This window comes from Globicephala melas, chromosome 18, assembly GCF_963455315.2.
Source record: "Globicephala melas chromosome 18, mGloMel1.2, whole genome shotgun sequence".
Lineage (NCBI taxonomy): Eukaryota > Metazoa > Chordata > Mammalia > Artiodactyla > Delphinidae > Globicephala > Globicephala melas.
The window spans coordinates 66771880-66798774 of NC_083331.1; the positions used below are offsets into that span (position 1 = coordinate 66771880).

The window sequence follows — 26895 nt, forward strand, 5'->3', positions numbered from 1 at the left end:
CGTGTAGTATTCAGCACACAGCAGAGTCTCCGTTTCCTGGGCCCCTATTCTCTGTTTCAGTGCCTTGATTGCTCTGTGCTCTGCAAACTGGGCCCCAACTATTCTGCTTTGGAAAAGAAAATCATTTGAGGTACATAAAGGACAATGGTTATTGTCTTTCTTTGCTAACAAAGAGGTGATGAGATCGAGGGGCCAAGAAATGTGCCCAAAACACTTCTAAAACTCCCCCCTCCCCACCCCACCTCAAGGGTCCTTGTGGCTAGACTAGTACGTCTACACTGACTTTGCCTTATCACCTTGTGTGGCTCTCCCTTGCAGAGGCAGAGACATGAAAACAATGACAACCAAGAAGTCCTGTGGCAGGGTTTTGCTTCTGTGGCACTAAGGAAAGGCCAGGAGGTGACACCTGCAGATCATACCCTCTTCTGATACTTGTCAAGCCATCTCAGCCCCCTGGGTGCCCCCTGATCTTTGAACGCTATGCTCAAGAACTTACAAGCCAAGTCAGTGGTCATTCAATTAGAGTGTGACCCTGTAGTGTTCCCAGAAGACAGGGTGTCTTCACTAGGCAATGGACACTGAGGGATCTGAGATGACTCAGTCTCAGTCATGGATGAGGTGGGAAGTTATATGAACACAAAGACTAAAGGAAAACTCATAGACTTCTTGAAACAGTGTTAAAGGCTGGGTTGTGTCCCCCTAATATTTATATGTTGAAGTTCTAAACCCAGCATCTCAGAATGCAACTGTATCTGGAGACAGGTTTTAAAGAGGTGATTAAGTTAAAATGGAGTCATTAGGATGGGCCCTAATCAAATAACACTGGTATCCTTCTAAGAAGAGATCTGAACACAGACACACACCAAGGGAAGATGATGTGAAGAACAGAGAAAATGGCCATCTGCAAGCCAAGGAAAGAGGCCTCAGAAGAAACCAACCCTGCCGGCGTCGTGAATCTGAGGACTTCTAGCCTCCAGAACTGTGAGAAACTTTCTGTTGCTCAAGACACCCAGTCTGTGGTGCTTTGTTACAGCAGCCCCAGGAAACCAGTACACAAAGGTTACTCTCATATTTGAGGACACTTAAGTTAGAATCAAATCAGAAACAAATAAACATTGCAATATGGGGTTTACAAAAGTGACTGTCACAATATTCTTTCTGTATGGCAAAGATACTACCGACCGTAGATGATTTAGTAGCATGACAGTTAGCGAGACCCACTCCCTGTTTTCCTGACCTCTAGCCATGGGATCCCTGAGTCTTAGTCCTTGGATGTCTAATTTTACTCACCCTCTTGGTGACCTCCTCTGTTCTTTGGATTTAAGTGTGATCTAGATGCTTTTAACTTACATCTGAGTCTGCTCAGGCTGCCATAACAAAGTAACATAGACTGGGGGCTTAAACAATAGAAATTTATTTTCTCACTCTTCTGGAAACTGGAAGTCCAAGACCAAAGTGCTGCCCATTCAGTTCCTGCTCAGGGCTCTCTTCCTGGCCTATAGATGGCCACCTTCTTGCTGTGTCCTCACATGGCCTTGCCTTCCTGCCTGTGCATGGAGAGAAGGAGATCAGTCACTCTCATTTTCTCTCTCTCTCTCTTTCTTCTCCTCCTCCTTCTCCTTCTTCTTCTTTTTCTTCTGGCACTAATCCCATCATGGGGGCCCCACCCCTATTACATCATGTACCTCTAATCACCTCCCAAAGGCCCCATGTTCAAATACCATAACATTGGATTGGGGATTGGGGTTTCAAAATATGAGTCTTGGACAAACATTTAGCCCGTAACAACTTCTAATTTTTTAAAAATTAATTAATTTATTTTTGGCTGCATTTGGTCTTCATTGCTGCACGGTGAGCAGGGGCTACTCTTCATTGCGGTGCGTGGGCTTCTCATTGCAGCGGCTTCTCTTGTTGCAGAGCATGGGCTCTAGGCACATGGGCTTCAGTAGTTGTGGCACGTGGGGTCAGTAGTTGTGGCTTGAGGGCTCTAGAGCACAGGCTCAGTAGTTGTAGCGCATGGGGTTAGTAGCTCCGTGGCAGGTGGAATCTTCCCGGACCAGGGCTTGAACCCATGTCCCCTGCATTGACAGGTGGATTCTTTTTTTTTTTTTAATATCTTTATTGGGGTATAATTGCTTTACAATGGTGTGTTAGTTTCTGCCCCATAACAAAGTGAATCAGTTATACATATACATATGTTTCCATATCTCTTCCCTCTTGCGTCTTGACATGCGGATTCTTAACCACTGTACCACCAGGGAAGTCCACAACTTCTAAATTTTTAACTCTTGTCTGGACCTCTCCCCTGAGACTCTCTGTCCTCCTGCCTCCTGACATCTCCTCTTGGATACTGAATGGACAACGTAAACTCAGCATGCTCAACACTGAACAGATCTGTCCCCCAAACCTGCTCCTTCCCCCAGTCATCTCCAGCTCAATAAATGGCAGCTCCACTCTCCCAGTTGCCAGAAACCTGGAGTCATCCTTGTCCCCTCCTTGTCCCCCTCACACCCCACTTCTGGTCTGTCAGTGGCTTGTCTTGGCTCTGCCTTCACAAGATGTCCAGACTCTGACCATTTCCCATCACCTCCACCATTACCCCTTGGGCCACACCACCCATCATCACTCACCTGGACACCTGCTTTCACCCCTGTTGTCAACTCATGACACAGTAATCAGAGAGATCATGTACAAGTCCGATGGTGTACCTCCTCTACTTAAAATTCCCCAATTGTTTCCCACCTCACTCTGAGTGAAAGCCAAGTTTGCATCATTCTCTCTTGTTCTGCTTCCTTCACCTTTGTCTCCAACTCCTGTGAGTCCAGCCCTGCTCCCTCTGCCCCAGACATGCTAGCCTCCTGCTCTTCTGCAGACACACTAGGCACTTTCAGTGACTCCTCTCTCTGCCTAGACTGCTTCCCCCCGACCCCCAAATCCATATGGATACATCTTATGTTTCACATAAATGGATATTTCTTGTTTTTCTCCTTCACTGTCTTCTGGTCTTTTCTGGAATTGCCGCTTCTCATAGGCCTTCCCAACCACCCTTATGCAAAATCTCAGCCTCCAAACACACTCACTTCCTACTCTCTGTATTATTGTTAATCCTCCGAGGATTTTTTTTTATCATTTCAGAATTTGCTTATATATTATGTGTATTCTGCCTTCCCCAACACTGAAATATAAGCTCCTTGAGGTAAAGAATTTTTGTCTGTACTATTCTCTATTCCTAGTGCTTGAAACAATACCTGGCACATAGTAGTTGCTCAATAAATATCCCACAATTGACTATTGATAAATTGATATTTTTCTGTCTCTAGCTCTCCTCTGGAGGGAAAGCTGAGGAGATGATGGGTGTGGTAGACACAGTAATGGCCCCACAATGATGTCCACGTCCTCATCTCTAGAACCTGTGATTATGTTATATGGCGTGGTAAAAGGGACTTTGCAGATGTGATTAATTTAAAGGTCTTGCAATGGGGAGATTATCCTGGATTGTCCGGCTGGGCCCAGTGTAATCACAAGTGTCCTCGTAAGAGGAAGGCAGGAAAGTCAGAGTGAGAGGAGGAGATGTGTTGGGGGAAGCGGAGGTAAGACGGATGCTGGGCCATGCTCCAAGGGATGCAGGCATCCTCCAGAGGCTGAAAAAGCAGGAAACAATCCTCCTCTAGAGCCTTCAGAGGAGGGCAGCCTTGCTGACCACTTTTTTTTCTGCCTTATTGAGGTATAATTGACAAATAAAAATTGTATATATTTAGGGTGTACAACGTGATGATTTAGTATACATATACATTTTGAAATGATTACCACAATTAACACATCCATCACCTCACATAGTTACTTTGTGTATGTGTGTGTGTGTGCTGAGCACACAAGATCTACTATCTTAGCAAATTTCAAGCATACAAGCCAGTATTATTAACTATAGTCACCATGCTGTACATTAGATCACCAGAACTTATTCATCTTATAACTGAAAGTCTGTATCCTTTGACTAACATCTCATCCCCATAGCCCCTGGCAACCACCATTCTACTTTCTGCTTCTATGAGTTTGACTTTTTTAGATTCTACATATAAGTGAGATCATGTTTCTCTGTGTCTGGCCTATTTCACTTATAATGTTGTCAAAAATGGCAGAATTTTCTTCTTTTTTAAAGCTGAATGGTATTTCTGTGTGTGTGTGTGTGTGTGTATTTCACATTTTCATTATTACTTCATCCCTTGACAGACACTTAGGTTATTTCCATATTTGGCCATTATGAGTAATGCTGCAGCAAACATGGTGTTTCTCTTCAAGATACTGATTTCATTTCCTTCTGATTAATACCCATAAGTGGAATTTCTAGATCATATGGTAGTTCTATTTTTAATTTCTTTTTTCTTTTCTTTTCTTTTTTTTTTTTTGTATTTGCGGCACGCAGGCCTCTCACTGTTGTGACCTCTCCCGTTGCGGAGCACAGGCTCCAGACGTGCAGGCTCAACGGCCATGGTTCATGGGCCCAGCCGCTCCGTGGCATGTGGGATCTTCCCAGACCGGGGCACGAACCCGTGTCCCCTGAATCAGCAGGTGGACTCCCAACCACTGTGCCACCAGGGAAGCCCTATTTTTAATTTCTTGAGGAACCTCCATACTGTTTTCCATAGTGGCTGTACCAATTTATATTCCCACCAACAGCGTACAAGGGTTTCTTTTCTCCACATCCACACTAATGCTTGTTAACTCGTCTTTTTTTTATTTTATTTTTTTTGCGGTACGCGGGCCTCTCACTGCTGTGGCCCCTCCCGTTGCGGAGCACAAGCTCCGGACGCGCAGGCTCAGCGGCCACGGCCCACGGGCCCAGCCGCTCCGCGGCATGTGGGATCCTCCCGGACGGGGGCACGAACCCGCGTCCCCTGCATCGGCAGGCAGACCCTCAACCACTGCGCCACCAGGGAAGCCCCTAACTCTTGTCTTTTTGAGAATAGCTATCCTAACAGGTGTGAAATATCTCATTGTGGCTTTGTTTTGGCATTTTCCTGATGATTAGTGTTGTTGAGCATCTTTCATACACCTGTTGACCATTAGTATATCTTCTTTGGAAAAATGTCTATTCAGACCTTTTGCCCATTTTTAATCAGTTATTTGTTTTTTGTTATTGAATTATACGAATTCCTATGTATCTTGAATATTAACCCCTTTTCAAATACATGGTTTACAAATATTTTCTCCCATTCTGTATGCTGCCTTTTCACTTGTTGATTGTTTCTTCAACTGTGCAGAAGACTTGTAGTTTGATGTAGTCTGATTATTAATTTTTGCTTTGTTGCCATATACAAAAGAATTGTTGCCAAGACTGATGTCAAGGACATTTTCCTCTATATCTTCTTTTAGGAGTTTTATGGTCTCAGGTATTACATTTAATTCTTTAATTCATTTCAAGTTAATTTTTGTGAGTGGTGTAAGATCAAGGTCCAATTTCATTCTTTTGATGTGGTTATCAGTTTCCCCAGCACCATTTGTTGAAGAGACTATCCTTTCCCCATTGAGTATTCTTGGCTCTATTGTCAAAGATCAGTTGACTTTATATGCGTGGGTTTATTTCTGGGCACTCAATTCTGTTCCATTGGTCTATGTGTCTGTTTTTATGCCAGTACCATACAGTTTTGATTATGATAGTTTAGTAGTATAGTTTGAAATAAGTGTAATGCCTCCAGCTTTGCCTTTAGGACTTCAACCTCCAGAGCTGTAAGGTAACAAACTGTGTTGTTTTAAGCTAGTAGGTTTACACTGATTTGTTGTAGCAGCAACAGCAGGAAACTAATAAAATAGCTAATAAAATAAAAGATTTCTCTTCAGCCAAGCCCTCGTCAGCTGGTAGACACTCTCCTCACTGTCCAGACATCACCTCACCTGCCTTATCTGAAGGGGATTCACTGGATTCTGAGGAAAGTTTAAGTCCCTTTTTGTTCTAAAGTTCAAACAGTTGATCCAAAACTATACTGTGGATTGGGATTTAGACGGACATGCAGGTGGAATTGGGCACTGGGCATCTGGTCTGGCTACCTCCATCCTATGAGAGGCTGGGGCTCCCTGTCCAGGCTGCCTGGCATGTGGTCCCACATGTATGTCCCCTGCACCTCCTCTTGAAACACTTTCGTTTCCTAAAACTTCCCCTTTTTCTCATTTCCTTCAGCCCTCTCCTTTGAGCCCCTCCTTCTCTCATACACCTGCCTCTCTACGCAGGTCCTGCCACCTTCTCAATGAAAACTGAAATTCCAGCCCCCTTAGGTCTTCCTCACGTCCTACATATTTTGAAGTCTCAGAAGACGTTAATCAATAGCTTTTACCTTCGGCCCAATTACAAAGACCACAAGGTTGAAGAAGTGGGTTTGGGTCTAGTATCTTTTGGCCCTCCCAGTCAGAGGGAAAGGTGGGATTGCTCCTGAGGATGGGGGGTGGTTGGGGAAGAAGCTGGGAAATGGAGGTACTTCTATGCCAGGCTTTACCTAGTTTCTCCTAGTCATCTAAAACCAACCCCCCTTCCCCCTGCGGGATCATTTTCCTCACAGACTCTCCTCTCCTCCCCTCCATCTGGTCCACTAGAGTAATACACATTCTTTGTATTAACATAACTTTGATTCCAGTTTTGCTGCAAATACTCTGGCTTTATTTTGCTATGAAAGCATCTGTCTCTCCTCCTTCCAACATACTCTCCTGGGTTACATTGTAGAGCTTTGTGGGTTGATTGACAATGAATTGTGTTATTCCCAAATCAACCCTTTGTAATTCATTGTGGTTTAGGACCATACAGAAGACTCAGTTTACCCATAATGAAAATGCTATAAGATTGAATTCACACAAAATGACCAAACTAAGTAACCAGATGAACTCTTATCATTCTAAGGTCCATCAATCAATGTAGCTTGGACCCAATTTTCCCAGGGTTTAGGTAAAAGAAAAGGCAAATAAAAGGATTTTAATTGTATCTCATAATAGCTCCCTCCCCCCCAAATCTCATTCAAGGTAGGTTATCTTTCAGTCTTAGAACAGATAGCTCTAAGGACAAATTTTACCTGAATATACCATCAAATGCAGTTAGGAGGCAATTAAAAAAAAATTAAGTAGGTAATAACAATTGTTTTGTATTAAAAATACCAGAAAAGCTCCACTGAGACAGAAAAGAGGCATGTCCTTAAACTCAAACATTCTCAGAGACACTTGACAACAAGGTTTGAGATCCTACAAGGTGTAATTAATTCTACAAATATTTGAGTAGAGGATTGAAGAGAGTAGTTTTGGAGTACACCCTGCTTTTCCACTACCCACCAAGCCTGCTACCTGTTTCCTACCCCTTCTGTTACCCAATGCAAATTTGTGTGCCCAACACACAGTGAGGGCAAACAAACTGAAACGTTGAAGTTTGGAGCAGAGAAGGTTTATTGCAGGGCCATGCAAGGAGATGGGTGGCTTGTGCCCAGAAATCCCCAAACTCTCTGAAGGGTTTTAGCAAAGCATTTTTAAAGGCAAGGTGAGGGAAGGGCATGGTTAGTTGTTACAAACTTCTTGGTGTCGGAATCCTTTTTTCTCCCAACTGTCCATGTAGGTCAGGTCACAATGTTCCTGTAAACCTACAACAAAAGAAATGTTATTCACTGTTCTGCAACTTTTCATCTCTGTATGAATGGAAAAGTGTTATACTCTTAAAGATCAGAGCCTTGAGAATAGGCTATCCTGTATATTTCAGGCTATAGGCAACATTCTTTTACAAAAGTGCAGAGCCAGCATGATTAAGTACAGACAACAAGGCACAAGGGTTAAAGGAAAAGAAACAGATCTAACATGGAGTCAGATTTTTTCTTCCCTGTTACACTTTGGGTCCTAGCTTAGTGTACCTTCTTCCGGAAGGCTTCTTATACCATACAATTCACTCATTTAAAGTGTACAATGCAGTGGCTTTTAATATATTCACCAAGTTTCACAGTCAACTCCACAATTTAAAAAGTTTTATTACCCTAAAAAGAAATCCCACACCCATTAACAATCATCCCCTATTTCCCTCTAATCCCCACAGCCCAAGGCTACCTCTACTTTCTGTCTCTATATAATTGTTTCCTCTGGACCTTTCATATGAATGGAATCATATAATATTTAGTCTTTTGTGACTGGCTTCTTTCATTTAGCATAATGTTTTGAAGGTGCATCCATGTTGTAGCCTGTATCAGTATTTCATTTCTTTTTATTGTCAAATAATACTGTGCAGATTGACCACCTTTTACTTATCCATTCATCATCCGATGAGCATTCGGGCTGTTTCCACTTTTTGGCCATCGTCAATAATGCTCATGTGAACATTTGTGTACACGTTTTTGTGTGGACATACGTTTTCATTTCTCTTGGCTTATACCTAGGAGTGGAATTCATCATTTTATTATAAAAATTTCAAACATATGGCAAGGTTGAAGGAATTTTACAGTGAACATGCTTCCCACCACCAAATTTCTACTATTAAGATTTTATTCTCCTTCATCAGATATCTGTCCTTCTATCTAACCCTCCAGCCATTCATCAATCAGCCTTATTTTTTAAATTTTATTTCACTGAAGTATATTTGGTTTAGTGTTGTGTTAATTTCTGCTGTACAGCAAAGTCATTCAGTTATACACATATATGTACATATATACTTTTTATATTCTTTTCCATTATGGTTTATTACAGGATATTGAATATAGTTCCCTGTGCTATACAGTGGGACCTTATTGTTTTCTATTCTATATATAATAGTTTGCATCTGCTAATCCCGAACTCCCAATCCATCCCTCCCCTACTCCCCCTCCCCCTTGGCAACCGCAAGTCTGTTCTCTATGTCTGTGAGTCTGTTTCTGTTTTATAGATAAGTTCATTTGTGTCATATTTTAGATTCCACATATAAGTGATATTACATGGTATTTGTCTTTCTCTTTCTGACTTACTTCACTTAGTATGATAATCTCTAGGTCCATCCATGTTGCTGCAAATGGCATTATTTCATTCTTTTAATGGCTGAGTAGTATTCCATTGTATATATGTACCACATCTTCTTTATCCATTCCTCTGTTTATGGACATATAGGTTGTTTCCGTGTCTTGGCTATTGTGAATAGTGCTGCTATGGACATAGAGGGGCAGGTATCTTTTTGAGGTGACTTTTGTCTGGACATATGCCCAGGAGTGGGATTTCAGGATCGTATGGCAACCCTATTTTTAGTTTTTTGAGAACCTCCATACTGTTTTCCATAGTGGCGCTACCAATTGACATTCCCACCAACAATGTGGTAGGGTTCCCTTTTCTCCACACCCTCTCCAGCATTTGTTATTGGTAGATTTTTTAATGATGGCCCTTCTGACCCACATGAGGTGGGACCTCACTGTAGTTTTGATTTGCATTTCTCTAATAATTAGCAATGTTGAGCATCTTTTCATGTGCCTGTTGGCCATCTGTATGTCTTCTTTGGAGAAATGTCTATTTAGGTCTTCTGCCCACTTTTAATTGACATTATTTTTAAATGTATTTCAAGGTACGTGACATCAGTGCTTTTCCCTAATTACCTCAGCGTGTATATCATTAAGTAGAGTTCAATATTTGTTTTGTTTCATTTATTTTTGTTTAATGTGACATTAAACATTACATTAAAATGTAATGTTACATTTTGTTTAATGTTTACATCATATGTAAACAATAATGTTTACATATGATGAAATGCACAAATCTGAAGTATATATTCCCTAAGTTTTGACAAACTCATCTGTCTGACCCAAACCTCTATCAAGGTGACATTCCCATAACTCCAGACAACTCTCTCATGTACCCTTCCAGTCCTCACCCTCTGCACTTCAAAGACAACCTCCATTCTGATTTTTTCTCCATGTATTTGGTTTTGTCGTAAAACTTCATACAAATAGAAAAGTACAATATGTACCTTTTTGTCTGTAAAGTTCCTTGCACTCAGCAAAATGTTGTTGTGATTCATCCGTGTTTTGCATTTATCAGAAGTCCATTTCTTTTTCTTGTTGAGTTGTAAGTCCATTGTGTATGATTATACCACTGCTTAGTTTTTCACTCTCCTGTTGATGGGCGTGTTTGTCTCCTGACCCCGTTTTTTTAGTTTTACGAATAAAGCTGCTATGACCATTTTTGTACAAGTCTTTTTGTGCACATAGGTTTTTGTTTTTCTTGGGTAAATACATAGGAGTGGAATTTCTCAGTCTCACAGTGGGTATACCACTGATAATACACAAATCTACTCTAATTTTAAGCAGTTCTAGGAAAGGAAAATCCTCTCTCTCTCTCTCTCTCTCTCTCTCTCTCTCTCTCTCTCTCCTCTCTCTCTCTCTCTCTCTCTCTCTCCCTGGTGTTGCAAAACTTCTAACTGTAAGAAAATTAACTTCAGATTACTGTCATCTAGGTCCATTTTTCTTGGTTACTCCTCATTCAGAGATAAAACAGAAATATTTAGAGGTGCTCTGTGATGAGGCATTGCACATTTATTTAGGTTATTTTTATTTTATTTTATTTTTTTTGGTACGCGGGCCTCTCACTGTCGTGGCCTCTCCCGTTGCAGAGCACAGGCTCCGGACGCGCAGGCTCAGCGGCCATGGCTCACGGGCCCAGCCGCTCTGCAGCATGTGGGATCTTCCCGGACCGGGGCATGAACCCGTGTCCCCTGCATCGGCAGGCAGACTCTCAACCACTGCGCCACAAGGGAAGCCCTATTTAGGTTATGTTTGAATGTATGATAGGGATTTTAATTTGTTAAAGGATAGAAATTATTTCATAAATGAGATGCCTTTATTTCCTCCTTTTCACTAGTAGTCTCAATCTGTATGAAAAGGATAAAAAGGAATAATTCAATCAAGTACCAGTTTCTTGCTATGTTTGTTCATCTTCAACCCCTTTACTGATGAGCTAAAGAACAGGGCTCTTCTTCCTGGGAAAAGCACCATCTCACTGCTTAGGGAAAATGTGTGGCTTTAGATTGAATTCACTTTCTTTTCAAGAATTAGGAGTTGCATCTAACCAGGCTTGATCCCATGCAGGAGGATAAAGAAGCTGCTAACGTCCAGTTCATCAAAAAGATTTTCCCCCCAGAGGTGATGGTAATTTGGGAGTTGAGAGAACTGATTGCCTTTAGCTTAGATACATTGAGGGAAGAGGGAAGTAAAGCTGGGAGATGCAGGCGTCCTTGCGACCAGCTGTCCCTCATCCCACCCAGGTAGGAGCAACTAGGTGATTTCTTTTAAAATTTATCCTTTGATGATCCTTCAGTGTGCATTAGACTTACGGATTTTAGCAGCGATTCTTGGGGAGGAGAGTGGGGTGGGGAAGAACATTTTTCTTTATTTTTGCCTTAAAATGTGTGGTGGTCCAATTTAAAGAAGGGGGTAATTATGCAAGTACATATGGAATTCCTACTGCCTATTTCTAAGCATCAGAGTGATTTTGTATGGGCTATCGCACATACCTACAGCCCGAAGAGATTTGCTATCTTGACCATGGACACACACACACACACACACACACACACACACACACACACACACACACACACACACACACACACACTTTCCTGCTCATTCCTAACTTCAACTCTCAATGCATTTCTGAACGATGAAAAATGCTTCACGTAACCATCAACAATGATACACCCTCCCCTTAGGTATCATTTCCTTCTCTGAGAATCAAAAGGTGAGAACACAGGCTAGATTCAAAATGATTCCAATCCGTGACCTTCCTCTGGTTTCCTCCTAAATGTCTCCTTTTGAAAGTGAAGTGGAAAAAATATGACCAAAAGTCCTTACTTTTTCTCTATTCTATGTGTTTAATACTTTTCTCCAGCTGTCTTAGGTTTATGAATATAGAGGCAAAACACAGCAAAACCACTCAGAGCATTGCCTCTGGAGTCTGCCTGCCTGAGTGTGAATCACCTTCTCTGCCATTTACTAGCTACGTGAACTTGGCTAAGTTACTTAGCCTCAGCTGTAAGATGGACATAATAATATACATCCTACTTTACAGGGTTGATGTGTCAGTTAAATGAGTTAATATTCACTAAGTTCCAACAACTATATGTTTTAGCTATTATTATTATTGTACATAGAAAAGAAGAAACTTTAGAAGGAGTTATAGTTGAGGGTTAAAATTTCAAAGCAATTCTAATCAAAGTGCAGTATGATTATTTTTAGAACTTGACAAAATGATGCTAAAGTTCATCTGGAAAAACAAATACTAAGGCTAGCCAGGAAAACGCTGAAATTATAGAGCATAAGTTCTATCAGAGGGTAACATATATTATGAACATTTTGTTACTGGGACAAGAATAGGCAGATCAGTGGAAAAGAATATGGACTCTACTATATGACGAAATCGGCATTTCAAACAAGTGTAGAAGAGATGGATTATTTAAATGGTGTCTGTTTATCCACTTGGAAAAAAGAAAAGTTGGATCTGTGTCTCATTTCTTATGCCCAAATAAATACTGTATAGATTGATTTTATAATATAAAAATAAAACTGTTAAAGTGTGAAAATATAGTGATTTTTAAAAAGCCTTGAGTGGGGAAAACTTTTCAAGCATGATGCAAAACTGTGAAAACAGAAAAGCAAACAGAAAAATCTGACAGTACAAAAGTTAAGAACCTCTTGTTGCAAAAAAAGCACCATAAACAAAGTCAAACCAGAAAAAATATTCACTATATGATAGCACAGGGCTAATTTCCTTAACTATCAGTATAAAGATATTAAGAATCAACAAAAAAGACAAACACCCCAAGGGCAAAATGAGCAAAGGATATAAAAGTTGATGGATAAAGAAATATCAATGGATAATTTTAAAGAAAGTTTCCATTTTACCTATAAAACTGACAAATTTTAAAAGTTTGCCAATACCCAGTGAGGGCTTAAAGTGTAAGTAGGACTTCCCTGGTGGCGCAGTGGTTAAGAATCCGCCTGCCACTGCAGGGGACATGGGTTCAAGCCCTGGTCCGGGAAGATCCCACATGCCACGGAACTACTGAGCCTGTGCTCTAGAGCCCACGAGCCACAACTACTGAGCCCGCAAGCCACAACTACTGAACCTACGTGCCACAACTACTGAAGCCTGCGCGCCTAGAGCCCGTGCTCCGTAACAAGAGAAGCCACCGCAACGAGAAGCCCACGCACCACAACGAAGAGTAGCCCCTGCTCACTGCAACTAGAGAAAAGCCCGCGCACAGCAACGAAGACCCAACGCAGCCCAAATAAATAAATTTATTTATTTAAAAAACAAAAGTGTAAGAAGTAAGCGTTCTCAAGCACAGTTGGTTAGTGGGTATCCTGGTTATCTTTCGCTTCATAGAAAGCCATGCAAACTTTAACAGCATAAAATAATTTTATCATGGATTTTGTGGATCAGGAATTTGGAAAGGGCACAACAGAGGTGGCTCTTCTTTGCTTCATGGTGTCCTTAGCTGGCAGGACTGAAAAGGCAGGGGGTGGCCAGCATCGCTGAGGAACGGGATAGGGCTGGAGAACCCTCTCCAAAACACTTCTTTACTCACTTCCTGGTTCCTGGTCTGAGATGGTGAAAGATCTGGGACCGGCAGCTGCATCACTGTGCAGCCTCTTGCTTGTAGTGGTCCTCATCTAACTGACAGCTCATAGTCTCATGTCCAGAGATCAGCACTGCGCCAAACAGAGAGACTTCTCCAACCCGGAAACGTGGTGGTGGTGGTGTGTTTGGGGGGAGGGGGTGGTAACTGTGGAATAAGAAGTTTCATTTCACTGTGACACGTCATCACTTTAGTATAAAAGATTTACACACATGCACTTGTTTAAGCTTAGAAAGTTTCTGAAAGACTAAAAACTGATGGGAAAATGATTTCTGGGAAGTGAAACTGGGGATGTGGGGAAGGGTCCCTTATGTGCTTTACGCTTTACCTAATACCCTTCTACACGGTTTAATTATTTCTTCATTTATCATGTACACACATTTATTGTAATAAAAAATAGATAAAATCAATAAAAGGGAAAGTTAAGAACAGGACAACTACTTAATTCAGGAAGATTTCTAAGTAACCTGATGGCATGGGTTATAAAGGGGACCTAGGTAATTATACATTTTTATAATCAGAAATCTGAAAACGAGGCATGAATGACACAAAATGACAAGGAAACACTTCAGTTTTTCAGGGGTTGATTTTCCAGATGGCAGATTTTCCAGGCCAGGTAGCCCTGGCTTTCTAGGTAAAGGAATTTAAAAAGTGCTTTCAATGAGATTAAGTACGAAACCCAGAATGTTTGTTTGTGAGAGCTGGAAGGAACTGGGGGAATTGGCTCTCCCAGCGGGAGCCCCCAAACCTGCTCTCCTCTTTCTTTTCCTTCTTCCCCACTGGCTACTACCCTCTGCCTGTAAAGCCTCAGACTGTGTCCTTTAAAAGTCACCTTCCCACAAAAACAAAATCAAAAAAAACAACCAGCATCAGATGTTATGTATTCAATATTATGATCATACACATGCTAAGAGCGAAATGACACAAACTTTATTCCAGACATGGAAAGAAGATGATGAAAAAAAAAAAAAGATGAAATAAACACTGTAGCATGTGGAAAACGTCTTCCAAAGAGAGTGACTGGGTAAATGTCACTTTTCTAAGTTTTTGTGATTTCTACAAGCTTTTCGGTTTTAGCTGTAAGGTATGGAATAGCACCTTGCTTGCTACTGGGTGAAGTGCCCGGACTAGCAAAAAAAAGAAAAAAGAAAAAATAGCATTGGAGGGCTTGTTAGAAATATCGTGCTTCAAGCTCACTAAACCAGATCTGCATTTACCAGAATCCCAGGTCTGCCACAGACCTGGCCACACACTGGAATCACCTCCAGAACTTTAACAATACCGATGCCTGGGTTCCCACCCCAGAGATCCTGATATATTTGGCTGGGGTGAAGCCTGGGCGTTGCGGGTTTTTTTTCAAGTCTGATGTGATTCTGTGATTCTGAGACCCAGTACTCTAATTTGGTGGTTCTCAAAGTGTGGGCCCAGAGCCCCCCGGGAACCTGTTCGAAAGCCACATTCTCAAGCCCACTCCAGACTTCCTTTCCTGGAGTTTCTGATTCAGTAGGTCTTTGAATCAGCCGGCCAGGCAATTCTGATGCCCACTGAGGTGGGAGAACCCGATAAGGTAGGTCTGGGGAGGGGCCCAAGAATTTATATTTCTTAAAGTTTCCGGGTGCTGCTACCGCTACAGGCCCGAGAAGCACACTCAGAGAATCACCGAAACCTCTGATCTATGGTTTGTCCAGAGCCACGCCTCCAGCCCACTATTGCTTCTCTTCAATGACAAACTTCCCATCTGCTGTTCTTTTCAGGTTTGAGGCCCAGATGACCCTTTTTACTTCTACCTTCTCCAAATATACAGGCGTTAAAAAAAATAAAATACAGTTCAGCACCTCAAACTCAAAATATGTCTCTTTGCTCCAGAAACTACTCACACTAGCTACGCACAGGTGCCCCCGTCCTTCTCAGGCACCGTGTTCTCGTGTGGACCCACTGTCCCACGGGGGCCCCTGTCCTGCTCCTCTTTGAGTTCAGTCGTGGCCTCTCCCAAGAAACCTGCCTCCAGGCTGGAGATCGAAAACTTCTCTAAGGCGCAAAACGACCAGGGTTCTGGGGTCAGCGGCCGTCAGGGGCGGGTGCCCAGTAGCCTCGGCATCTAGCAGAGGGTCGCTTTCGTTTCTAATCTCCTGCCGCGCGTCCTTTTCCCTCCACGTGCAGCGGGCCCATCCACAGCGAGGAGGAGAAAGGGCAAGAGCAGGGGCTGAGGAAAGGGGGATGGAGGTGGTAAAGCGGCAGCTCCCAGCTGGAGAGGGGCGACAGGGACTCTCCCCCCTTAGGTGCCTGCCTGCTGGGTCCTGAACCTTGCTCCCTCCTCCGAGTTCCGGGATCTCTGAACAGGAATCTGCAAACCTGCTAACCTGTTTCACTCCTTTCCCCCGCGGGGCATTGCTCCGGTCCTCGGAGGGGGCGAGTAGGGGTGGGGATTGTCGGGGGATTCGCGGTGGGTGGAGGACGCGGGGCCGCGGCGGGGGGAGGGGAGTGTGGCCCCGGGGAAGGGGTGGTGCTCGTGGGTCCCTGCGAAGCGCTGCTGTCCGCGCGACAACGTAAAGTCGTAGGTGGGCACCCGGGCGGGGCTCCCCCTTGCACAACCTCAACAGCGGCCTGCAGAGTCCGCGCCACCGATCCTCCGCCAGCTGCTCCTGGTGTTGCCCGTGCGCTCGTCTCCCGCTGCCTTAGCTCGCTTTCAACCACAGAGGCTGGACTGGCGCGTCCCTGGTGGCGCAGCGCACTCCGCGGAGCTTCCTGCACTCGGCCCTGCGGCGCCGAGCGGAGAGACCGGCTGCAGCCGTAGGACCAAGTAAAGCGCGGATCGGAGGTGGGCTCGCCCGGCCGGGTAGGGGCGCTCGGGCGGGCGGCCTCTCGGCGCACCTGCCCCCGGGGCGGGGCGGAGCGGGGCGGGGCGCGCCGGCGCGCAGGTCGCGGGCGCGGACGCTGGAGGGGGCTGTGGCTCTCTTGCTGTCCCCGCGGCTCGGGCTGCGCGGCGCTAGGGCTCCCCCCGCTGAGGGGCCGGCCCAGGCCCGGGGAGGGGCTCGCCTTCCTTCACTTCCCGCTCGCCTGTCTGGAGGCGGCGGGGCCGGCGCGGGCGCAGGGCTGCGGGCGCTCGGCTGGCGCGCGGGGCGGGGACGCGGCCGCCGCCCGCTTTGCGCCGCTCCTCCCCGCGCGAGTGGCGCTCGGCCCGGCGTCGAGGCGGCCATGGCGACCCGGAGCCCGCTCCCCACCCACCCCGCCTGCTCCGCCCTCCCCTCCGCCCCGCGACACCTTTGATGGCTCGGACCTCGGCCGGCCACCGCCAGCCCCGCTCGCGTGTCCGCGCCGCCGCCGCCGCCCCCGCCGCCCCCGCCGCCCGCGGGTATTAATAGCCGAGCGTCCCCGCCGCACGCGCAGCCGGAGCCACCGCGCCCTCGGCCGCCGGGAGCTCGGAGCTGCGGAGCCCGGAGGCCGGGAGTGGGAGCCGGAGCCGCCTGCGCCGTGGAGGTAGGAGGCGCGCGGCGAACAATGATCCCGGCGGACTGGCGGCAACTTGTGCGAGTCGGGCGCCCGGAGCCGACCGACCGGGGAGCGGGTGGAGGTAGCTGCGTGGCCCGCGGGTCCTGCGCGGAGGAGGGCGCGGCGGGTGGGATCGGGCTTCCCCTACTGAGGCGGGAGAGTCGCCCTCCGGGCCCGGGGCAGCCCGGCAACAATAGCCGGAGCTCGGGGGCCTCCGGGCTGCGCGCCGCCCCTTGCACCCTCCTCTTACCTCCGGGGACTCGGGCTGCGGGCTCCGCGCGCGTCCCCTCTCGCCTCCCCCGCCCCGCGGCGCCCTTCCCCCTCTTCCTCCCATCCCACCCGGCGCGCTGACAGCGCCGGACGCGGCTTCCGGACCTCCGGCTGCAATCTCGGCCCCTGCGACCGACCGCGGACCGGGGAGGTGGCCTTTGGCGCCGCTGCCACCGCGCTGCCGGGTGCCCCTCCGCTCGCCCACGCTGGCGCGAGGACCCCGGTGGGTGACAAAGAGGAACACGCCCTCTGCCTAAGTTAGATTTTGTCTCTCTTTGCCGCCAACCTTTATGAAGAGCAAAGTTTTTTTTTTTCTTCCTTTTTTTTTTTTTTTAAGCAAAGGACAGAGATTTTTGTGGTGAGCATTTCCAAACAACAACTTCTGATTGTGGTTTTACGATTTAAGTTCCGGAAACTTTAGCTGTGTGATCCTGTTAGACCTTTGAGAGTGTGTGCGTCTGTGTGTGTGTGTGTGTGTGTGTGTTTTGTTTGAGGGGGAAAAAATGAGTTCCCCGTAATCAGTCTGGATGTCGTTTATGGCAGTTGGAGCCCAGCTGGAGTCTGTGCAGGATCCCCCAGAAACGAGGGAGGTGAGGCGCACAAAGAAACGAGGACCCTGGTATCAGATCAGCCCCTTGAGATGTGGAGAGATTGCCTTTCATCTGGAATAGTTTAGCCGGCTCAGCCTGTCTCCGATTCTTCTGGAGTACCATGGTGGCCTCTGGCTGTTTCATTTTATTATTGTTGTTGACGTCTTTCTTGTTAGTTTCCCAGGTTTGACTTGCTCAGCCCCGCCCTCCCCTGTTTCACGGTTCCCCCTTAGCCATGGTTTTTGGGGACCCCCATCTCCCCCACCCAGCAGGCAGGGTCTTCAGCAGAGCCAAACCCCAGCCTAGCAGTGGGTTAGGTTCACTGCGCTTTGCTTGTGGTGACTTGGCCAAGCCCATTCCAGAACATCTTCCAGCATTGTCTTGCTTTTCTTATTCAGTCTAAACAGGACAGAAAGGAGGAAAAAAGGCCTTTTTGGCCCTGGGAGCTTTGGGACATTTGCCTTAAAAATTGTCCTCATTGTTGCCATCAGGCAGGCCCTTCTGAAGTCTCCTGCGTTTGGTTTCTTCCCACATTCCACAGCCTTCCGGCCCGGGTTTACCTTCAGCCTTTCCTGGGGGTTGGTTGGTCTTCTGGGTTTGACAGTTTCTGATGCTCTTCGTGTGGGTTCAGCGTCCACATGGCTCACTTTATATTCCTGCAGCATCGTTCTGCAGCAAGGCACCAATATTGGAGTTACTCCAAGCACAATGAAACGTTTGTGTTTTTAGAATGTCTGGCTAATAGAGCTGCTTCTGGGAAAAATGAAGAGACACATTATTGGCCAGTGGCTGGCTTACTGGGCGAGGTGTTGGTGGAAATAGTGAGCTGCTAGCCCAGGGCTTCCCAGAATCTCTTCTTTCTTCTTTGTGGACGAGAAACTTGAAATACTCGGTGATGATATAGCTGTGCTCCATAGGGTCACAGATTCGGTAGCATGCCCCCTGTGAGTTGGGGTGTGGTTTTTCATTTAAGGTGTTCTTCCCCTGTGGGAATCCTGAAGGTAGGTTTATAATGTCCCTTTTCACATAGTTAGTCTTCTTCTGGAATTTTATACAGGGATTGAATTCCTTAGGTCTTAATAGAATACTAATGGTGCTCTGCGGGCCAAATTTACCAAAAGGAGATTTAAAAATCTATCCTAGATAATTTTCTTCTGGTATGTTGCAGTTATGCCATAATTATCTTAAGACCATGAGGAACCTGGGTGAATATTTTTGTTTTGCTTTTTACTTAAGAAACTGTCCAAGGAAATGGTTTTAAGAAGATAAGAATTGAATATAGTATTGAAAGGGTTAGGTTTTTTTTAAAGTGGGATTCATCCTCTAATATTCATGGAGCTCTAATATTCATAGAAGAGTTTAATTCATTTGGAAAATGATATGTATTTATAAGGAGGGTGCCTGTGATAGACATCAGAAAAGAAAACCTTTTTCCATCCTTGAGGAGGTTAGAGAATGCTGGAGAAGACACAGGAGCCCAGTTTTTGCATACTGAACAGTTTAGGAAAGACGGCATTATGGCTTTCCTAGAGGATGAGGAAAGTTGTATGGATTTGTAGGTACTTGGCTAGAGCTTTGACAGCAAAAGCTTTAGTAACTGGCCTTGCTTATTTCAGAGACCTGCCTAGTGAAATGCACTTTCCCCTTGAACTGAAGATGCTACAGACAAGAGAAGGGCTCTTATAATCCCCAAATACAGTCGCTCAAGTCCTTTCTACTTTGGGTGCACAGGTATTCCAAGTGTTGCTTACCATTGCCTGGGAGGGGAGAGGGTGGGCTTTTAAAGGTTCCTGGCGCTGCACCTCTCGTATTATTTGGTACTTTTGATTGAAAGGAGGGCTCTCCAAGCCTGACTATTGAATGGGAAGCGGTGGATCAACTTTTAAAAAAAATTTTTCCTTGCTTTTTAGTGGTTAGAGTTTCTGCTGTGGCCTCACTTCATCATAGGCCCCTCACCCTCTGTTTCCGCCAGGTTACTGCCTTAAGCACTTCCACATGTCTGAGAAGAGCAGAGCCCAACGGTTTCCATTCAAAATTATTTGAAATACTGATTTCACCAGTCCTTTTATGCCAAATGCTGCCTTTGTTTTTAATCAAGAAGCCCCCAGAAACTGTTTATATTGAAGTGGAGAAACTGGCTTTTTATAGGCTGCCCTCCTCCTGGTTTAAGTCAGTTAAAAATGTTTTGCCAAGTGGATACTTTGAGCAGAAGTGGACAGTTGGTACGTATTAAATGTGGGTGCTCTAAGCCTTTGATACTTGTGAAATAAACCAGGGACCATCAGGTACAATGTGCCTTCCCATGCTCAGTGCTGCCTATGAACTCAGGCAGTTTTCTTATTTAATGTGAGATGGAAATCAGACGGCAAGATGGGCAGTTTAATATGGGAATTCATCATTTACACTGAATTAATTTCATGTGTAAAATGGTCATATTTGTGCATACATTTTCAAACAGAAGGGCCTCAGGCCAAACTGGATTACCTTTAACTCTCTATTATGTAATATTCCTCACCAAAGAGTAACTCCACTTTACGTGTAGACTTTGGCCTTTTCATAAAGGTATCTTAGAAGACTCATAAATCTAGTATTATATGACTTTCATTTTTTGTTCTCATCATATTAATTCAGGATCTAGTCTAGTGCCTGGCACATAGCAAACCCTTTCTAAATGCTTGTTGAGTGAATAAGTAAACCTAATTTTTATGTCCTTTCAAGTTACTCTTTAAGGTTTTTAAGGGAAATTTGATATCAGCCCTGACAAGTTGTTGTTCTGGGAATTGGAAAATTTGGTATTTGATTTCATTTCTGTTTTGTTCTAATTTAACAATTTAAGCTAACCTTTAAATTTGGGTATTGTAAAAATATACAGGCTCATTTAAAAAAATCAGACAATAAATGCATGAAGAAGAAAGTAAAACCTACCTGAAAAAATTGGCTTCTGGGATAACTTTCCCTTTCCTTCTTAGACATATATTTTTTAGAAGTTCCATTAGTGAGCATCTCTTGGGGGTAACCTCAGTTTTTGTGTGCCTTTAAATTTGTTCCGGAATGATAAACTACCTGGGCGCGCAATTCTGGATCGTTGATCCTGTATTAATCAACTCTCTTTTGGTTCCATTGTTGTGGTTGCAGTGTCCACTGTCAGGCTAACTGTTATTTGTAAATTGTCTGTCTTTTCTCTCTGGCTGCTTTTAAGATCCTTTGGAGTGCTGCAGTTTCACTAGGTCTAGATGTAATTTCTCCTTTACTTTTATTCCCCTCTCTCCGCCTCCATCTGCTTCTTTTCCCTCCTCCCTCCCCCTTCCTCCATCATCTTATCAGTGTGTTCCTCTCTGTTGCCCTGTAGTATTTCAGTGTCTGGATGTGCTACAATTTGTTGATCTGGTCACCCTTGGCCACTCTGGCTGTTTCCAGTTTGGGCTGTTCTGAATAAGGCTTCTATGAACATTTGTGAACAAGTCTTTGTGCGGAGATCTGTTTTCCTTTTTATTGCTCGGTCTTATGATAAGTGTATGTTTATGAGAAACTGCCATCTGTTTTTCCAAAGTGTTTGTACCATTTTACATCCTCGCCAATGACGTATGAGTGTTCCACGTACTGTAATCCTCATGAACACTTGAAATTATCCATCTTTTTCATTGTAGCCGTTCTGGTGGATGTGTAGTGGTATCTCCTTGTGGTTTAATTTTATATTTCCCTGAAAGGGAAATGATAAGTTTTCCTGTGCTTTTTGGCCATTTGTCTATCTTCCTTTGTGCCGTGTCCATTAACACTTCGTTCTTTTTCATTGATTTTTGTCTGATTGTTTTATATAGCTTTTGAGTATAATTGACATACAATAAACTGCATATACTTAGTGTCATCTTATTTTACAATTATAGGAGTTCTGTGTATATTTTATATACAAGTTCTTTGTTAGATCTATGTATCATGAATATTTTTACCAGTCTATTTTTTAATCTTTTCCTCTTTTAGTGGTATCTTTTGAAGAGCAGAAGTTATTAGGGAAACATTGTACATGGTCTACTTATTGAACTTATTAAAGGTCAGGGGATTTTTTTCAACTTTGGAAAAATAACATTTTTGTGTGTAAGACATAGACTAATATTGCTGTGTTCAAGAGGTCGGACTCCATTTACTTCATAGGGATGGAGCAGTTCTATTCTTTCCTAACTAAAACTGAGTTGAAAAGACATGAAAATGAAAAAAACAAAAAAAACAAACCCTGCTTATTTTGAAAATCTGGGGAAACAAGGTGTTTCAGGTTATGATCAAATAGATTTCTGAAATTCAAAATTGAATTGTTTGTTCTTTTAGCACACAGAAAGATTGTGGAAAATAAATATTTTTGAAATCAATACAAAAACTGGAGCCCTGGGTAAAAGCAACATGTAACATTCTAAAAAGAGGTTGGAATGGCATACGTAGGTGCTTGTAAAAGGAGCTGAGTTTCCTTATTTTGGCATGAATTATATAGTGTTATTTATGTACTCTCCTCATTTTCTGAACCAGATAACAAGCATTGTTGTCAGGTCAGAAAGTATGTTTTCCTGATTTTTTTTTCTCCTGCCCATAGAAGGTACATAAATGTTGCTTGACTTGGATTAAAATTTCTGTAATGACTGCAACAGAAACAGACTCAAAGAAATAGAGAACAGACTTGTGGTTGCCAAGGGGGAGGAGGGTGGGGAAAGGACGGATTGGGAGTTTGAGATGATTAGCAGATGCAAACTATTTTATGTAGGACAGGTAGACAACAAGGGCCTACTGCAGAGCACAGGGAGCTATATTCAATATCCCGTGATAATCCAGAATGGAAAAGAAAAATAAATAAATAAAATTTAAAAGTTTGTATAAGGAAAACCCCATGACATTTTAGAATACGGAAGTTAGAGATTGGGATCAAAGGTAACAGGAGTTGGGAGTATAGGTGTTAAAATGTGATGTTGGGCAAGTTATTGGTGCTCTTTTCCTAAAACATCAAGGAAACTTCAAGAGTGCATTTATTTTCCAGTGGCAGAATCTTTGACTAATAGCAGTGCAAGTCATCAAACAATTAGTTGCCTCAAGGAATAATAAGAAGGGAGGGGCTCCCGGTTCGATGCCTCAGCTCACAGCGTCACCCAGGTTCTTTCTGTCCTTGCACCCTGCCATCCCAGCTTGTTGCTTTCTGTACTCTGGCTTGTTGCCTAGTGGTTAATTAGGCTGCTGTGGCCTGATTAGCTGTTACCGCGGAGGGCTGCTGCAGCTCCATGCTTTTTACTCTTACACATTCGGTGTCGTCGGGCCAATAATGGCACAGCCTTCTTCACGCTCCCTTTGTCCTTAAGCAAAATGCTTCTCAGAAGCCTCCAACATTTGTTGGTCTTTGAAGAAGGATCTGGGGAATATTTCTGTGCTTTGAAAGAGAGACCCAAGGGCTGGACTGAACGTGATGCCTGGAACCACAGCAGCCGAAATTGTGGCTAGCCTTGGGATGAAGGCAAGAGGATGATGGGCTGAAAGGTGGAAGCAGAGTTCTGTGATCTTCCTGCACCTGGAGCTTCCTACACTAAATAATAGCTAATTTTGTATACCAAATAAAGCAGACCTGGACTTAGTGTACTAAACCATAAGTTTACCCACTTTCTAATTCTGTTATTGCCATCCAAAGCATCTTGACTGATATATTAATGGAAGACTTTATCTTTCTTTTTAAAAAATATTTTGTCTTTTTTTGTTTTTGAAATTAAGTAGAGTTGACTTACAATGTTAGTTTCAGGCGTACAACATAGTGATTTGACATTTTTATAGATTATGCACCATACAAAGGTTATTTCAGTATTAATGACTATATTCCCAGTGCTATACATTACATCCCTGGGACTTACTTATTATATAACAGGTCGTTTGTGCCTCGTAATCCCCTTCGCCCATTTTGCCCATCGCCCCACCCTCCTCCCCTTTGGCAGCCACTAGTTTGCTCTCTGGATCTGTGAATCTGTTTCTGTTTTGTTGTATTTATTCATTTGTTTTTTAGATTCCACATATAAGTGAAAATACAGTGTTTATCTTTCTCTGTCTGACCTGTTTCACTTAGCATAATCCCCTCCAGGTCCATCCATGTTGTCATGGCAAGATTTCATTCTTTTTTATGGCTGAGTAATATCCCATCGTGTATATATACTACATTTTCTTTATATATTCATCTGTCAGTGGACATTTAGGTTGTTTCCATGTCTTGGCTATTGTGAATAATGCTGCAGTGAACATAGGGGTGTGTGTATCTTTTTGAATTAGTGTTTTTGTTTTCTTTAAATACCCAGGAGTAGAAATGCTGGATTGTATGATAGTTCTAGTTTTAATTTTTTTTTTTTTTTTTTGCTGTACACGGGCCTCTCACTGTTGTGGCCTCTCCCGTTGCGGAGCACAGGCTCCGGACGCGCAGGCTCAGCGGCCATGGCTCACGGGCCCAGCCGCTCCACGGCATGTGGGATCTTCCCGAACCGGGGCACGAACCTGTGTCCCCTGCATCGGCAGGCGGACTCTCAACCACTGCGCCACCAGGGAAGCCCTAGTTTTAATTTTTTGAGGAGCCTCCATGCTGTTTTCCGTAGCGTCTGCACCAGTTTACATTCCCACCAACAGTGCTGGACGGTTCCTTTTCTCCACATCCTCTCCAACGCTTGTTATTTCTTGTCTTTTTGATGATAGCCGTTCTGACAGGTTGGAAGATTTGATCTTTCATCTGCCATTTAACATTATCTATGAGAAAGAGTTTATTACTCTTAATTATATGGAAAGTGGCTTAGTGATCACGTCAAGTCACTGTGAGAGATGAACTATTTTTAAGGACTTTACGTATCTGATAATGTGTGCCAGGCTTGTCACTAAGTCTGCATGATTTTCACCTTTTCCTCTTACGATGGCCTTGCAGGACATCTGCTTAGCATTGACCATTTGGAGTTTGGATAACAAGGCATACTTGATGGGAATATTTCATTTCTTTAAGAAAAAAATGACGGCAGTGCCTACCATTTCTGTCAACCTAGAGTGGCGTTTATCTGCATGTTTAATATTGCTTACGAGATTTTTGAGGCCATTATTTATTTATTTTAAAAATAAATTTATTTATTTAGTTTTGGCTGCGTTGGGTCTTTGTTGCTGCGCACGGGCTTTCTCTACTTGCGGCGAGCGGGGGCTACTCTTCGTTACGGTGCACGGGCATCTCATTGTGGTGACTTCTCTTGTGGAGCACGGGCTCTAAGCACGTGGGCTTCAGTAGTTGTGGTGCACAGGCTTAGTTGCTCTGCGGCATGTGGGATAGTCCCAGACCAGGGCTTGAACCTGTGTCCCCTGCATTGGCAGGTGGATTCTTAACCACTGCGCCACCAGCGAAGTCCCTGTGAGGCCATTATTAATCAGAGATTAATATCTTCCTTTATAATCTTGCCGGATCTTTTGGTTGTCTGGCATGAAATCTTACTGGGGGCCAATGTTATTAGTAGAGTGAACTGCTTGGAAATGTCAGAATTTGGGTAAACTAAAGATTTACCGCGTTGGAAAATTAGACACAGATATTTGTGAGCCTGTAAAGAAAAGTTGAATGATTTTATAATAACTGTAATCCAAGCAAATGAATTGAATGGAAAATATCCTGGTGAACAACTTGTGGAATATAGAGCCACAATATTCCTATCTATTTTTATTTAATTGATATGACTTTAAAAAAGAAATCTGGTCCTTCCCCCACCTCTTACTATCAAGATGGTCAACTGACCAGGGTAACTTGCATATTCACTGCTGTTTTATTTTCACTTTATGTAAGGACTTACCAATTCAACAGATATTTATTGAACAGCTCTGTTGAATTACTAGTTACCATTGGTGCCACAAAAACAGGGTGCAGTTCCCTGCTCTCAGAGTGTAGCATCCAGACCAGATAGGGGAATTATCTAGATAATTACAGTATAAGGTGGTATCTGACCAGAGCTTTGCAAAAGGTACTGTAATCGTGGAAGTGTTCAGGATAGTAAGACATTGGATTCTGGTTGGAAGTTGCATTTAAGTTGAGCTTTCAATAAAGAAGTGTGTTTTGTTTGTTAGCTTGTTTATTTTAGTGTTCCCTTTGTAGTCTCTTTATTATAGCAGGATTAGAAAAGTATTCACTTATAAAACAGAAAGTAAAAATCCCTTGCAATCCTGCTGGTCAAAATTTATGAAGATTAAGATTTGATTTATTTCCATTTGACTTTTGACATATTCGATATATTCCCAGTATTTTTCTCTATACATACAAACATACATTTTTTAAAAATTGGGAGAATGATGCATGTATAATTAGAAGTCACTTTCCCCCCATAACATTGTCTGAGTGTTTTCCATACTGAGTTTTCTTTGAAATGAAAATGTTCAGTGACTATATAATATCCCCCTGTGTAGTTCTACATAATGAACCTAACGTTGCCCTTTATGGGTCATTTCTTCTGCTTGCAGTATTTGGCTGCAGTGACGATCTGTAGATAAATCTGTGGAAAAGAGGGTCTCTTGTTGCAAGGGACAGACACCCACCTTGAGTCATAGGAAGCAGAATAGGGGAATTTCGTAGCTCTCAATTCCAACCTCAGAAAGGGCAGAGGTGGGTCATCTCAGGAAGGGAGACCTGGGTCCAAAGGCTCCAGCCACCTGTGGGGTTGCCCTCACAATGCCCTGCTTTTACACTAGGGATTGGCTTCATTTTCCTGGTTCTCTCCACTGCCACTTCGGGACAGTTTGCTGGTGATGGTGGCGCTGTCCTGCATGTTGCAGGAAGGACAGCATCCACGGCCCCGCCTTGAAAGTCAAGCGGTCCTTCAGTCATGCTGACAGCGTCACGCGTGTTCCATTCCCCGGGATAAAGCATTCATGCCGCTCCTGCTGTGATCGAGAATCACCTAGCTGGAGTTTGAACCCCCATCTCTA

General features: G+C 43.9%; 1 protein-coding gene and 1 long non-coding RNA gene across 2 annotated transcripts in view; one reads left to right on the forward strand and one right to left on the reverse strand.

Annotated features, from left to right (window-relative positions):
• Positions 1-13262: 13262 nt before the first annotated feature.
• Positions 13263-16661, reverse strand: LOC132593820 (uncharacterized). The gene is made up of 3 exons (XR_009559708.2): positions 16196-16661; positions 15481-15806; positions 13263-13750 (listed from the first exon to the last, which is right to left on the reverse strand). It is a non-coding gene; the product is annotated as an uncharacterized lncRNA (long non-coding RNA).
• Positions 16662-16926: 265 nt separating this feature from the next.
• Positions 16927-26895, forward strand: part of FARP1 (FERM, ARH/RhoGEF and pleckstrin domain protein 1) — a 290467-nt gene continuing 280498 nt past the window's right edge. Inside the window, exon 1 of the mRNA XM_030856865.3 lies at positions 16927-17080. The gene's annotated coding sequence lies outside the window, so the exon portion shown is untranslated. The remainder of the gene's footprint in view (positions 17081-26895) is intronic.